This window comes from Podarcis raffonei, chromosome 1 (genome assembly GCF_027172205.1).
Source record: "Podarcis raffonei isolate rPodRaf1 chromosome 1, rPodRaf1.pri, whole genome shotgun sequence".
Taxonomy (NCBI): domain Eukaryota; kingdom Metazoa; phylum Chordata; class Lepidosauria; order Squamata; family Lacertidae; genus Podarcis; species Podarcis raffonei.
This window is the reverse complement of record NC_070602.1, coordinates 74,075,870-74,090,613: the sequence shown is the minus strand read 5'-3', so window position 1 is coordinate 74,090,613 and position 14,744 is coordinate 74,075,870.

Below are 14,744 nucleotides of genomic sequence, written 5' to 3'. Positions count from 1 at the left end.
CTGGTCAAAAATGAGGATTATTATGTTGCTGGTGTGCAGCACTTTAATAAAACAGCCAAGGGACAGTCATAGCTCAGTGGCAGAGCACATGCCTCGTAAGTCGACGGTCCCAGGTTTAATCCTTAGCCTCTCCAGGTAGGACTTTTGTAAAGACTAGTCCAACCCCCTGCAATGCAGAAATATTTGCCCACAGCTGTCCCTGGGTGGGTTTGAACCACCAACCTTCTGATTAACAGTCAGCTATAGTGTTTGTTTCAAATAGATGCTATGGAACTATGCATTCTTTCCCTTATACACAATGTGATCTCTCATTTTCCCTCACAACTGAATGTGTGCACCATCTTTGTTATGTACTGAGCTGAATCCTAGAACAATAGGATCCAGAATGCAGCAGTCTGATTGGTTTGCAGGAGCCACCCAATCCAGCTCCAGGTTGAAGTGAATCAGCGACCTGATTGGCCTGCAGGAGCAGCCAATCAGGCTCCTGGATGCTATTTCGTTTATTTTGCACATTTATAGTCTGCGGGCTAAAATTAAAGGAAAAGGAAAAATGATAACAGTGGCTAGTTTTAAAAAAGAGAGAACTGGCATTTTAAAAAGTATTTATACATTAGAGGTTTGCCAGGAGAGAAAGATGTACAGTTCATCTAAACGAGCCTATCTATTAGATTAGGCACCTCAAACTTTAACCAAGTTTTTCCTGGGAGGGGGCATCGCTGATAAAGCCTGATACTTGGTAGGAATGCCACAAGTTTTATATTCCTAGATCTATGAGCAGGAATGAATCTAAGTAAGAAGATGCTCCCTCAGATAAACTCTTTGAACTAGCATAAAGTAAGGTGCAATGCCTCATTCATTCACTGGGTGTTATAGTCAATAAGTGATGAATGTATGCACTGACTTTTGGTACCTTGGAATAGGGTTTAACCCTTTCAAATAGGCAGGATCTGTTAAAATAAAATAAAACTCTTGAGTTTCAGAAAAGGTGGTAATGTCTGGAGTGTGTGTGCAGGGTTAGTATCCAGAATAAAGAGCCTCCGCCGCAAATGGAGCTGAGCACTTCTTGACCAAAATTTTGAGTACAGTCAAACCTCAATATTCAAACATCTTGGCTGCCAAATGTTTCAGAAGCCAAATGCCCAAAACCCGGAAGTGAATGCTACCGTTTTCAAATGCGCCTCAGAAGTCGAAAGGCTTCTGAGGTGCGTTTCTCAATTTTCCCCTTTGAACTTGCTGACAGTGCTTTGATCCTTGGTTTTTGAACTTTTCGGAAGTCAAATGGACTTCCATAACTGATTACTGTCGTAAACCAAGGTTCCACACTTATTATGCTATTTTTGTGATATACAAATTACCGTATTTTTCGCCCTACTGGACGCACCGGCCCATAGGATGCACCTAGTTTTCGGGGGGGGATCAAGGGGGGAAAATGATCCCCCCCCGCAGCTCTGAGAGCAGCAGACAGGCTGCACGCAGCCTGTGCGCTACTCCAAGACCTTCTCCCTGCTTTTGTGGGAGGTGGCGGAATTCCCCCACCTCCCGCAAAAGCCCACAAGAGCCGTGCGCGACTCCTATGGGCTTTTCAACCAGGAGGGAAAAGGGACTGAAACGGCCAGTCAGTCCCTTCTCCCTCCTCGGGGAAAAGCGCCCAAGAGCAGCACGCTCTTTAAAGGCTGTGCGGCTCCTACGGGCTTTTCTATGAGGTGGGGGAATTCCCCCACCTCCTAGAAAAGCCAGCAGAAGCCGCGGAGCCCCTTTAAAGAGTGTGCGGCTTTTGCCTGCTTTTGTGGGAGGTGGGGGAATTCCCCCATCTCCCGCAAAAGCCCACAGGAGGGTTGGAGAGTAGCGGGAAGTCGCACACCTTCCCGCTGCCCCCCATCCTCTGGGGCTGGCGATAGAGGAGGCACTGCTTTCCCCCACCGTCAGCCTCAAAGAGCAGACTCTCCTGGCTTCAGCGGAAGCAACACAAAGCCTCCAGAGCGCAGGCTTCGGAGGCTTCGTGTTGCTATCACTGAAACCAAGGAGCCTGCATTCGCCCCATAAGACGCACACACATTTCTCCTTCATTTTTGGAGGGGGAAAAGTGCATCTTATAGGGCGAAAAATACAGTACATGAGAAAACTTGGTATACTTATTTGTGTATCCTTATTCTTGCTTATAAAACCCAAGAAAGAAAGAAAGAAAGAAAGAAAGAAAGAAAGAAAGAAAGAAAGAAAGGAAGGAAGGAAGGAAGGAAGGAAGGAAGGAAGGAAGGAAAGAGAGGTTCCACTGTACTTTAAACAGGACAATATTCCTACATAGGAAGATCTTCAGTTTAGCAAATTACATGCAAACTGTAGGATTATGGGACACATGTATTTCACTGAAAGCATGTAATACAGTGGTACCTCAGATTACATACGCTTCAGGTTACATATGCTTCAGGTTACAGACTCCACTAACCCAGAAATAGTGCTTCAGGTTAAGAACTTTGCTTCAGGTTGAGAACAGAAATCATGCTCCAGCGGCGCGGCAGCAGCAGGAGGCCCCATTGCTTCAGGATGAGAACAGAAATCGTTGAGCAGTGGCGCAGCAGCAGCAGGAAGCCCGATTAGCTAAAGTCGTGCTTCAGGTTAAGAACAGTTTCAGGTTAAGAACAGACCTCCAGAACGAATTAAGTACTTAACCTGAGGTACCACTGTATATACAAGTTTTGGAAAGGTAACATTTCCCAGAGCTCCCAAGTGCCTGCACATACAGTGAAACACATGTGCAATTGTTGCATGTGATCTGCACATGAGTTGCATGCAGCTCCCTATTTGGACATAAAACCAAAACACATTGTTTTTAAAAAATGCTTCCATCCAAATCACCAAGATGCCAGATTTGCTGATGCCAGTAGCAGCAAGACCATATTAACCTCTCTACATGTTGAAAAGCAACTTGAGGCATCTGGGTAACCTGTGCATAATAGGGGTGGGGGAAAACACCTCCAACATACATACATTAGAATTTTAAAAGAACTGGACTAGTGAGTGGGTTCTGACCACAGAGCTAAGTTTACCCCCCCCAAAAAAAAAAAATGTATGTAGGGTTAAAATGAATGAAGATATTTCATGTTGACCAGTGCAAAACAAGGGTGGTGTTAGATATTTCAGCTATCTGCAGCTTCTTTTCATCAAAGCTTCCTTTCAGGAAACAGAATAATTTAATGATACAAACAGGAAGCATCTGCTTTCTCCTATATGATAATAAAAGTAAGCTCCTTACTGCACATAGGAAGGAAAAAATAAAGACCTGAAAAATTCTCGATTTTTCAGTTCCTTTTGCTCTATAAGCTCTTAGTGTCACTGAGGGCCAAATTACACAACTCCATTAGCTTAATGTAGTTTGAGCAGATATACGCAGTGTTTGGCACATGCTGAAACTGTGTATTACTTCACCGACTTGCAGCTCAAATAACCTTTATTTGGTCTTGCTAAATCCCCTTAAGATTTGTGGCATGATAAATTCAGAGTAACACGCTGAATTCACAACGGAACATAAGAAGCCACCTTACTTCAAGTAAGACTGTTGGTCCCTCTGGCTCAGTATTGTCTATCTACACTGACTGACAGCAGCTGTCTGGGGTTTCACGCAGGAGAGGCCAAGGAGTGGATCTGGGACCTTTTGCATTCAGAGCACATGCTCTGCCACTGAGCTATGGCCCTCCCCTGTGAGAAGGCGCTGAAGAATGAAACAGTCATATACCTCCTTTGTACAAAACATAATGGATCCACTTTCGCTAAAAGGTGTTACTTCCAACAAGGCCACAGGAAATAAATCCTTTCCAATGAGCTATGACAAATGTATCATGAGCTATGCCTAATGCAAAAGCTAATTTGAGGTTTCCTACTCTCTATAAAAGCCTCTAAAGAAGAGACCATATTCTGCTATCCAGTCCATTTCTTAAACATACAATCTCACTAAGACTTTGTCAAGCTGCTTTTCAGAGCTGCTGTAGACAAGGGCCACAATCAAAAGAACTCACAGTGCACATCGATCAAGGAATTAACTAGGGGAAATATACGAAGGACTGCTTTTTCCTTTATTTATTTGAAAGATTTCTATGCTGCACTTCGGGGTCAGGCAAAGACTTAGTATTTTATCCTAGGCCTCCCTGTAGTTCCAGTATTTTAAGCAATTTTAAACATATTTAATTAGCTAGTGCTTAATATTGTTACTGAGAGTTGTTTGGTTTGACAGGGATTTGTGTGTGTGTGTGTGTGTGTGTATTGTTTTGCTTGCCGTGTGGTTTCCTTTGTTAATAGTTGCTTCTGTGTGTTTTGATATGATGCTACTACGTTGCATGTCACCTACAGAATTTTTCTGCACTGGTTATTCATAAATGTAATTAAGTAATAATAAATAAGGACCTTGCACATATGAACCTGCCCCTCATTAAAATCTTCTTTGGCTTCAAGGCTAGCCCAATGCATACTACTGCTATCCTCTCCTCTCCACCAGTGTCACCCTGGGCTCCTTCAGGATGAAGGGCAAGATATAAATTCAATATAAAAAATAAACTGTTGGTGGGCAACTTCAGGTGCCACCCCCTGCTCTCCCTTTCTTTGTCTTTAAGGAAGACTTCCACTAGTAAGCCCTTCAAACACTTTCAGATAGAGAGGGCTTTCCTCTTGATAGCCCTTTGAAGAGAGGTCTATCTTCTGTAAAACCATTTACAATGCAACCCTATCAAGAGGACGCTAATGTTCTTGATATCAAAGTAGATTTCAGAAGCAAGGAGAACATAGGCCTGCCAGAGGAGACATGCCTCAAAATATGGTCAGAAAAAGCCATGTTCTTTCCTTTGTCTCTGGCTCCACATACAAGTTTGGATCTACCCATAACTGGAATGTGTTGACCAAGAGGGCCCTTAACAGCCTTGGTGCTTCACCCTTCGCCTTGGTCAATCAGTGTCAGAGCCAGCAGTTGTGATGTAAGTCTTGGCAATAGCAACTTGAGGACCCCAAACTGCAGTATGACAATTGGCCCTTGCCATTTAAGAAAGCACGGGTTCTGCTTGCACATATCCTTTTAACTGAACTGGACAAAACCAACAATGTGCAAAGTTAATCTCTAAACAACAAGCATCTGTTAATTTAATAAACCTTTTGGTGCTAACCAGCTGACTTGTGACAATGCATGGCTTATATTAATTAAATATACTGAAAGGGCAGGAAGCTCAACTTTGCAACTTGGCTTGTTTGTGGCACCGAAAGACCAAAACCAGCAGGCTGGTCTTATCACAATGTACAATTCAAGGAAAGTTAAAGGGTATTATTCATGAGGGTGGGACATCTGACTGTTGATTCACTATCCCCACCCAAAAACATTCCTTTTATTTTTGTTTTAAGTGCTACGGCTGCTTTTAGATGGGTCTTCCCCCCCCTTTTCTTTTACAGTTAACAGGACTACTTGGCCAACAGAGTCCTTGCCTGCCACAAGTTATTGTTGAGGTCAATGGCTTAGATTTATTTAAAGATTAGATCTGCTGGTTCTAAGAATAGGATCTGGAGTTACATGTGCAGTCATAAAGATTATAAAGCCCAAGAGTCAAATGAAGTAAGGCTCTACTCCACCCTTCCCTGTAGCAACACAATCCCAAAAATGTTTTGGTTTCTTTTCTCCTTTTTTTGTCCCAAGGATTCTTTAAATTTAATTTTTTTGCTTTAGCATCAAAAGTGTCCAAGATATGTGTAAGAAATGAATTACCGGTAGCCAAGTGATATGGACTTCACTCATCATTTCTGCTTTCTTAATTCATAAGTCACTGGGATTTTAAGTCTTTCAAAACTGAAGGGAGCTGGCAAGTGGTGTTAACAACATATTTGTTCTCCGGCAGTAGTTTATGCCAAATACATGGAGCAGAGCTGTCTGTTTTTTTCTGAGATGATTTGGAAATATTTATAATAGAAATGGTCGTATTAAATTATCTCAATGTGTTCCCCAACCTGTACTAAATGGGAGATGTATAAATTTGGTCTATTTTTTCCCTTATTGATGATGCAAGGGACACAATTTTCCAACATTCTTGAATCAATAGAAATATATACTTTGTCTGATCTTCACAACACTCTGAGTTTGAAACACTTTTCCTAATTGCACAGTGGAACAATCCATTTGCAATGGTACGTTATGCAATTTCGTTTCTTGGAGGTGTCAAGGAAAGGACATATAAGAATGGAGTATGGTAGCAAGCTAAAAGACAGAGGCGTTATATGTTGATGTTAGAGAAAGAGTGCCTTTTCACGATACCCACAGAGTCTTTAGTATGCAGGACTGACACTATTTGGGAGACCAAGTGTGTGTCAGTAGCTCCTACATCCAGAGGATTTGAAATGCCGCATGTGATTAATTGACCTTTGCATGTAATCTCCAAGATTTCAGTCTGCTTTGGCAGGATGCGTTTGGATTAATTTTGTATCACCTGCATATTTGGTGACTCTGCTTTTCACATCCTTCCCAGGTCAGTAATGAGTAGATGTTAAATAGCACAGGTCCCAACACAGAGACTTTGTGCATCCTGCTGTTTACCTCTGTCTATTGTGAAAACTGGCCCTTCATCTCTATCCCTGGCTTCCTATCTGCTTAACCAACTGCTGATTCATGAAGTAAAGGGCTTTCAGCCTCCCTTGTATTCCAAAACAGACCTTTGCTGGAGAACACTTTCAAAGTTGCTCCAAATGGAAAGCTTGTTGCATTAACCAGTTTGCTATTATTCCAATGAATATGGTAATGGAGAGCTTCATTAACTCTGAACCCCAAGTTGTCATGGAGTTACGCACAAGGAATGTACCTGCAGTGAACATGGCAAGTGTTAATTAATAGCTGTGGTGAATGGTCTCAGGTTGCAGTTTTGCATTTCATTTCCATTAGACACCATTATTTATATGCTTTTCTTCTCTCTACACCTGTGTGTGTGGAAATACGAACACATGCTAACTATGGCTGAACCTACCTGAATTTGGTGAAGTGTCCACTAGGACACAAAAGTTTATGCATTATTGGTTTGTTAGTCTCCAAGGCAACACAAGATTCTTGGTTGTTTCTGCCACAGCAATAGACTAACCTGGCTAGTCCACTGTAAGTTGTTTGGTTAATGTGAACCCAGTTGTGGGCCTACTAGGCTGCTGAAATGGTAATGATGTATGACGATGTATGTTGGTCTCTCACTGTCTGGATTATTCTCATCTATGAAAAGGTAGCCTAAGCCCACAGTTTTTATGTGGTCTTCATATTGGAATCGGTGCATTTTCCAAGGTGGTCTCACATCTGAAATTGAATGTATGGCATGATATATACAATTGTGCAGAACTGGATCGTCATAGCACGATTTGTAGCAGCGAGTTATTAGTAACATCAGATACTACCCCAACTATCTGCCAAATGGAGAGTTTGCATGAAAACTTTCTCCAAGGCATAATCTTGGTATATTCCTTTACCCTACATCAGCACTCCTTTACTGGGACTTTATTTCCTTTTTCTTTTCCGCCTGCTTTTTCTGCCTGGAGGCATTGGAGGATGGATGGCAGCTAACAGATTGAGGTTGAATCCTGACAAGACAGAAGTATTGTTTTGGGGGGACAGGAGGCAGGCAGGTGTGGAGGACTCCCTGGTCCTGAATGGGGTAAATGTACCCCTAAAGGACCAGGTGTGTTTTGGACTCACAGCTGTCCATGGAGGCACAGGTCAATTCTGTGTCCAGGGCAGCTGTCTACCAGCTCCATCTGGAACACAAGCTGAAACCATACCTGCCCGCAGACTGTCTCGCAAGAGTAGTGCATGCTCTGGTTATCTCCCGCTTGGACTACTGCAATGTGCACTATGTGGGGCTACTTTGGAAGGTGACTCGGAAACAGCAATTAATCCAGATTGCGGCAGCTAGACTGGTGACTGGGAGTGGCCGCCGAGACCACATAACACCAATCTTGAAAGACCTACATTGACTCCCAGCACGTTTCTGAGCGTAATTCAAAGTGTTGGTGCTGACCTTTAAAGCCCTAAATGGCCTCGGCCCAGTATACCTGAAGGAGCGTCTCCACCCCCATCATTCAGCCTGGACAGCCTGGTCCAGCGCCGAGGGCCTTCTGGTGGTTCCCTCACTGCAAGAAGTGAGGCTACAGGGAACCAGGCAGAGGGCCTTCTCAGTAGCGGCGCCAGCCCTGTGGAACGCCCTCCCATCAGATGTCAAGGAAATAAACAACTACCTGACTTTTAGAAGACATCTGAAGGCAGCCCTGTTTAGGGAAATTTTTAATGACTGATGTTTTAATGTATTTTTAATATTTTGTTGGAAACCGCCCAGAGTGGCTGGGGAAACCCAACCAGATGAGTGGGGTATCAATCATTATCATTATCATTATCATTATCATTATCATTATCATTATCATTATCATTATCATTGCTGCTGCTCCTGCCACATTCCTAATCTGAGATTGTATTACTTGTTTGTTGTTTGTTTGTTTGTTTGTTTGTTTGTTTGTTTGTTTGTTTTTAAAGGAACTCAGACAAAATTCCTCAGAGGACATTTCCGCCAGAAAATTTGGGAGATTTTTGTTTTGTTTTACCTGCCTCCCCCGCCTTGCACTTCCACAAGAAGGCCACTTTGCAGAAGTGTCTCCAAATACTCTCCACTATTGCCGTTTCCTCACCACTATCAAAATGCCCTAGAATGAGGTTGGATCCAGGTTGTGGAGGATGCAAAATGGTAGTCAGACTGTGAACACTGTTGCCGTTGATGTGATTTGCATTGGCGCCCACCTCCCTTAGGAAAAGAAAGAAAAATGTTGCGCTATTGCCACTGATGCTAACTTTCTAACGCTGACAAAATTTGGTGAAATGGTACCCACAAATTAACTGTCTACAAATAGAGTATAGAATTTCAGGAGGTGATTTATGAACCGCTCTGGGGTGGGGGAAATGCTTATCCACAGAAGCCATTAAGTGCCAAAATTTGGGGCTTATGGCACAGTGGCACAAAGCATTTATTGTGCAACATTGCAGCCTTGAGAAATGATCTAATTGTCTTTCCCTTTTTCCCCTCCTACACCCCCAAACAACAAATTGGCAGAGAGGTTTGTTTAATTATATAACCGTAGATAGCCTGACTCATAAACAGATCTCTGGAACTGGTTTTATCTTCTCTTATTATGGGTAAACAATAAATTGGACCCAGCTGACACCTTGGTGCTGCTATAAGAGGAAAAAGCACATGTATTGGCAAAAACAAGGTCTTTGTAACAAGCTATGGCCCGTACTCTTGGTTCATGTTAGAAACCAATTGTTTCCTTTTAAAAACATAAAAGTTTAAGAAGCGGCACAGTATGATAAAAGTTGGTAGTAGGTTACAAACTATGAACATGTTTCTCTTAGGCGATTCCAAAGATCTACATCTCAGTTGTTCTCCATGTCAAAGCAATATCACATTTATTGCGCTGCCACGCTAAAGAGACCAGGGTAAGATCAGCAGGTCCTCAGAAGAACATGGCAACTTTAAGAACCCCTGCCTGACTTTGCTTTTTCCACTCCTCTCTCTGCATCAGCAGTGGCTGGTGAGGCAGTGTTGCTCACCTGGCTTCACAACAGGGAAGCTGATAACCAAAAGTGGGAGGGGCAAGGCAGCGGAGAGGCAGGTGTGGTGCAGGTGTGGTGGCAGAACCAATCAGATACTCCAGCCACTGCACCTGCACCATGCTGACCTCCCTGCTCCCTCTCAGTTACTGACAGTGACCTCCATGTTGCTGCTCCACCCCAATGTGCCCTGTTGACTGCTACTGATCTGCATCCCTTTTTCATTTTGTGGTGTGCCTTTTCAATTGTAAGCCTGGGTGCAGGTATTATTTAAATTGTTGTTGTTGTTCTAGTAGCAACCCCGGAAGCCTTTTCGGCATCTAGTTATTGTAGTTCGCAATTAAGTATCAAGTTAGCAAGCTACTATTTCTCAATTTTAAATATTTATTTTTGGACTTGGTTGGGAATGACCCAGTATTTGTTCCGATACGCGAGATTGAACTCCAGGCCAAGACCAGTCAGCCCCTATGGAAGGGAGAAGCCTTGGCCAAAGAACATAAAGAAGAGGATAAAGATGAAGACTGCCAAAATAAATTATTGAACTATGCAGGACAAATTATTACAAAAAATGGCAATTGCTTAAAGCATATTTTTTAAGCTTTGTGTATAGATTTTTACATTAGTATAACTTGTAAAAGTCACTTGTAATAATACGAAGGAGCTTTTAAAATTGGATTGTTAAATATATAAGGTTTTACGGACGTGCCTAAACAAGTATATTATAATGGAACCAAGAGGGGGAGTAGAGGGAAGTCGACCAAAATTTATGGTTTAATTTGGTTATGGTTTTTTTTTCTGGTTTGTTTTTTTGTATTGTTGTTTTTGGAAAATCAATAAATTGTTATGAAAAAGCAAAGCAAAAAGGGAATGACCCAGTATCGCTTCTTGTGCTGTGCTTTCACCAAAGTTTTTCCTTGCATTGGGAACCTGGGAAGGGGGAGATATAAACTGTGACAAACTGTGCATGCACCAGTTCTAAAATTTGTTTTAGAAATTCTCCAAATCATACTAGAAGAGAAGTGGAAGAGAAAGCAGGGTAGAGTCAGCCTACTAAAGAGTGATGAATTAGAATGGAGAATCTGGAGGAGTTGTCCTTCGGTTCTGCTTGTGGGTTTCTCATGGGCATCTGGTTGGCCACTGTGAGAACAGGATACTTATCTACATGGGCCTTGGGTTCTGATCCAGCGGGGTCCTTTTGTGTTCTTATGACATCTGTTTGTATCTAATTTAGTAGTTATCCAATAATTCACTAAACCTCTGGAAATATGAATGCAGCATAGTGGGCAGTAGTTATTCTAAATACAGTGTTGGACCTAGACAATGTAAGACCCTGGACATAATGTTGTTTGGAGGACTCCATTTAAACAGCCATGGGTATCCTTCAATTGTGAAGCAAACTTTTTAATTCATACAGCTGCATAATTGACAAAAGCATTGGATTTCTTGGCTTTTAAAGTCTGTTGATTTTATGAATATTTTATATCATTTTATGCAAACTGCTTAGAGGTGGGGTGTTTTGTGTTTTTTTTAATTAAGCGGTATATAAACTTCTTTAATTAATTAATTAATTTCTCCCACAAATTATTCCAGTATCTGTTTTCTGTTTCAAGCCATGAGCTGAAATTTTGCAATAGGACCAAGTTCCACATGATTCAGTAAGGCCAGCTTTGGGGTTATTCTGCTCTGTGTCCTGGAATATGAGGAGAGGCATGCCTGTATTTTTGCCATAGCCCTAAACAACTATTCCCCCCTACCCTCTCAGGACCGAGTCTGTCACCTGGGAGCTCAAACATGGCTCAGCTCCATATTGTTCTTTTAAAAAAAAAAATAGTAGGTGTGATAATGTGCTCTGTTACCTCTCTGGCAAATCACAGGTTAGTTACATGCTGCTGGTTGTGCAAAAAAAGGCTGCACGTTTCACTTTCCCCAGGCCTGGGACTAGACATTTTGCTGCCTGAGGCGAAGGACAAAATGCCTCCCTCAGGCCCCATTCTGGGTACAGAAACCAGCCAGGCTGGCAGCTAAATCATACTTCATCGCTGTTGACAGGATAGTATATACCACCGCATGTGAGGGTAGCAGCAGGCTAACTCACAGGGCACAGGGAAGGAACACACAGCTCTTCCCTTTAACTGAGAAGAACGGCTGGAGCATTGTCAAGGGGAATTGCTGCCCTCAGCAACTGCCACCTGAGGCAGTTGCCTCACTTTGGCTAATGGTAAGACCAGAACTGACTTCTGCCAATGAGTCTTCTGTTTAATGCATTAAAGCTTTTAAACTTTGCTTAGGAATCAACAGAGTGTCTTGAACGGCAATGTTTCCCTCTGGCAGCCTCAGCGTGCTGCATTTTCTTAAGGTGGGAACAGGCCTTTGATAAGCCCACTTACCAAGACATGTGAAGCCTTGCAATGGGTGGCCAGGCCAGGCCACCACCATGAGATGCCACAATTCCCCGGTTGGCATTTGTCACAGACAACGGCCTAGAAAGGTGCGATCTCACCACCACTTACAACCAGGTTAAAGAACCTTTTTCAGGTGGAGAGGCACATTACTTAATGGGCAAACGCCAAACTCTTTTCTTTTTGTGGCGAGGGGGGGTGCATGCTATTGGTGAGTGGGGCCAGAGGCAAAGTGGCCAGAGCAATGGGTGGGATTCTTGTTTTTGTACAGTAGGCTAGATTTCAGCCACACAGAAGTTAAGAGGCTTCTACACAACCACATATACATCTCCATCCTCCATGCAGGCAAGCCAGAGGCATTATGGCAGGCGAAAGACACAATGTAGCCAGGCAAAAGCACTTGTTGGGGAGGTACACAGCAGGACCAATGGATGATGTGGCCAAGGGATGGGCACAGCCAATGGAAAGTCCCAGGGGTCACATAGAGAGGTCTGAAGGGCTTTGTTTTGCTTCCAGTTCCAAGGTTCCCTAGCCTGCCTTGCAGTACAACCCTATGCATGCTTGCAATGGTGGCCAAAATGAATCAAAGAATCATTCAGTCCAACCCCCTGCAATGCAGGAATCTTTCACCCAACATGTGGCTCGAACCCACAGTCCTCAAGAAGAAACACATGGGGTGGGGGAAGCAAAAACAAAATGAGGGCACTAACTCAATTTTTTAAAAATACACATGCTAATTTGATTCCCCCCCTTTTCTTTTTCCTTTTCCTTTCTCCTCCTGTGATGAGGCTGCATTTCAATATTTTAATGTTTCAATATTTTAATTGTTGTATTTTAATCTTGTTTTTAAGTTGTATTCATTAAACTTGTTATTATTATTGCTGGTTAGCCGCCCTGACTGGGGAGGGCGGGGTATAAATAAAAATTATTATTATTAATTGTTGTTGTTGTTGCTGTTGTTGTTATATGTATAGGTGGGAATTCAGACATTGCCAAACTGTAAATAGAAATGCAATCCATTTCACTATAGTGAAGGCAGCTGTAATTGGGTTGACTGCATGCCTAGTCAAGTCTGTGGGTCCAGATACTCTTGAGGGGCAGCTTCCAAGGCCCCTGGCTCTCCATTTTAATGGTTATCTTTAAACCACTACTTAAAAGGCACAAGAACATGTCAGGCCAGTAAGCCAGCCCCAACAAAGGCCTGAGCTGTTTGGAAGAAGTGTGGGGCGTGATCCGCTGCATGGATTAAAGAGAAGACCATTTTTACAGAAAGCCACCTGAGGCGGAAGAACATTGTAGCCGATTGCTTTATTGATACTGTATTACAAATGAAAAGTACAATAGGTGCATAATCCGGGCAGTTTGACTCTTGCATATTGAGTGCACACAAGTGAAATATTTCAAGATACATCAACACCCATATCCCCCCCCTTCCCCACTCCCTCCCCGCCATATAAAACTTGAGCAGACAATAATACATATGACAAAAAACAAGAACATTTTTTTCTTTTTTTAAAAAAAACAACAAATACAATTCTTCCCTTCATTTAGTGCAGAGGCAGCTAGGTCCATCACCAAAAGTCTGAGCCTTTGCAAACAGGCAGGATGAAATGGATGAAGCTCTTTATGGGCCAGTAAGACTGTGGAACCAGTTGGGGGAACCAGACTCCCTCCCTCAAGCATTGTGGCTTTGCACCAGAGGTTGGAAGAAAACAGACCAGTATGTGTTTCAGCAGTGTTTGTGTGTCCATTTTTAACCCTCCCCCCCAAAAAAAAACCACCCCAGAACAAAACACTAGTTTGTAAACGACAAATGCCCCAAGAATCAGTTGTGTTACACCGATAAAGGTATTTTTACATCTAACTCCTAGCGGGTTGTGCTCAGACAGGCTTCTACTATGAAAAAAATAGCCATCCTTGATTTGATTGCTCTTCAGCAGGGGTCCATTTCCACGATTACGCTTGTAGGGAAGAGCAACCTCACAAAATCAGTTACACTTTTGCTCACTGCAACAGAAGGCTTGAAGACATCAATACCCATCAACCACTCATTCAAACATTACATGCCTTAGTACAGATTCTGTAGGTCTCTTGGGTCAGCAGGTTGTTGAACAGTGTTGTAAGTTTAGTAGTTCCCAAGGCACCTGGGTGATTCGAACAACCAACTGAGTGTTCCATAGGGTGTACTCAACTATACCAGTACGCGAACACATTTCCTTTGGTTGCATTGCCACTATTTTTGTATAAAGCAGGCAGACCAAGGCCTATGTATGTTTACTCGGAAGGAACCAAAGTATGCACACATAGGAGTGAAGCATTAAAGAGAGTGCATGCAAGCCTGGAAAAAGAAAGCCCAACAGCCAAGATGCTATATAAGTTTTGATCATGTTCGGGGAAAGTCTTGTCTATATAATACGCAGCTCTACTTCCTGTGCACAGTTTAGGCTTGGATCCAATTCAAAGAAATCAATGTGGGAACTCACTCAAAAAATATGCCTCTCTAGAGTATACCAAAATTCTAAACTTCCTGGGATTTATTATCCTGGAATTTGGGCCTAACATGTTGACTGATCGGGCCCTGAATTTACATTTGCCTTGCTTTTTGAAAAGTTTTGGCAAGGTATGATAAAAACGCTTACCTTTACCAGGTACTAAGGTAAATGATTACACAAGGTGGAGGGGGAAGAAATCAACTGTGAGGGGGGCAGTGAACCAGCCTGCAAGACGCAGGTGTTCCAAAGCCAATTTATAAA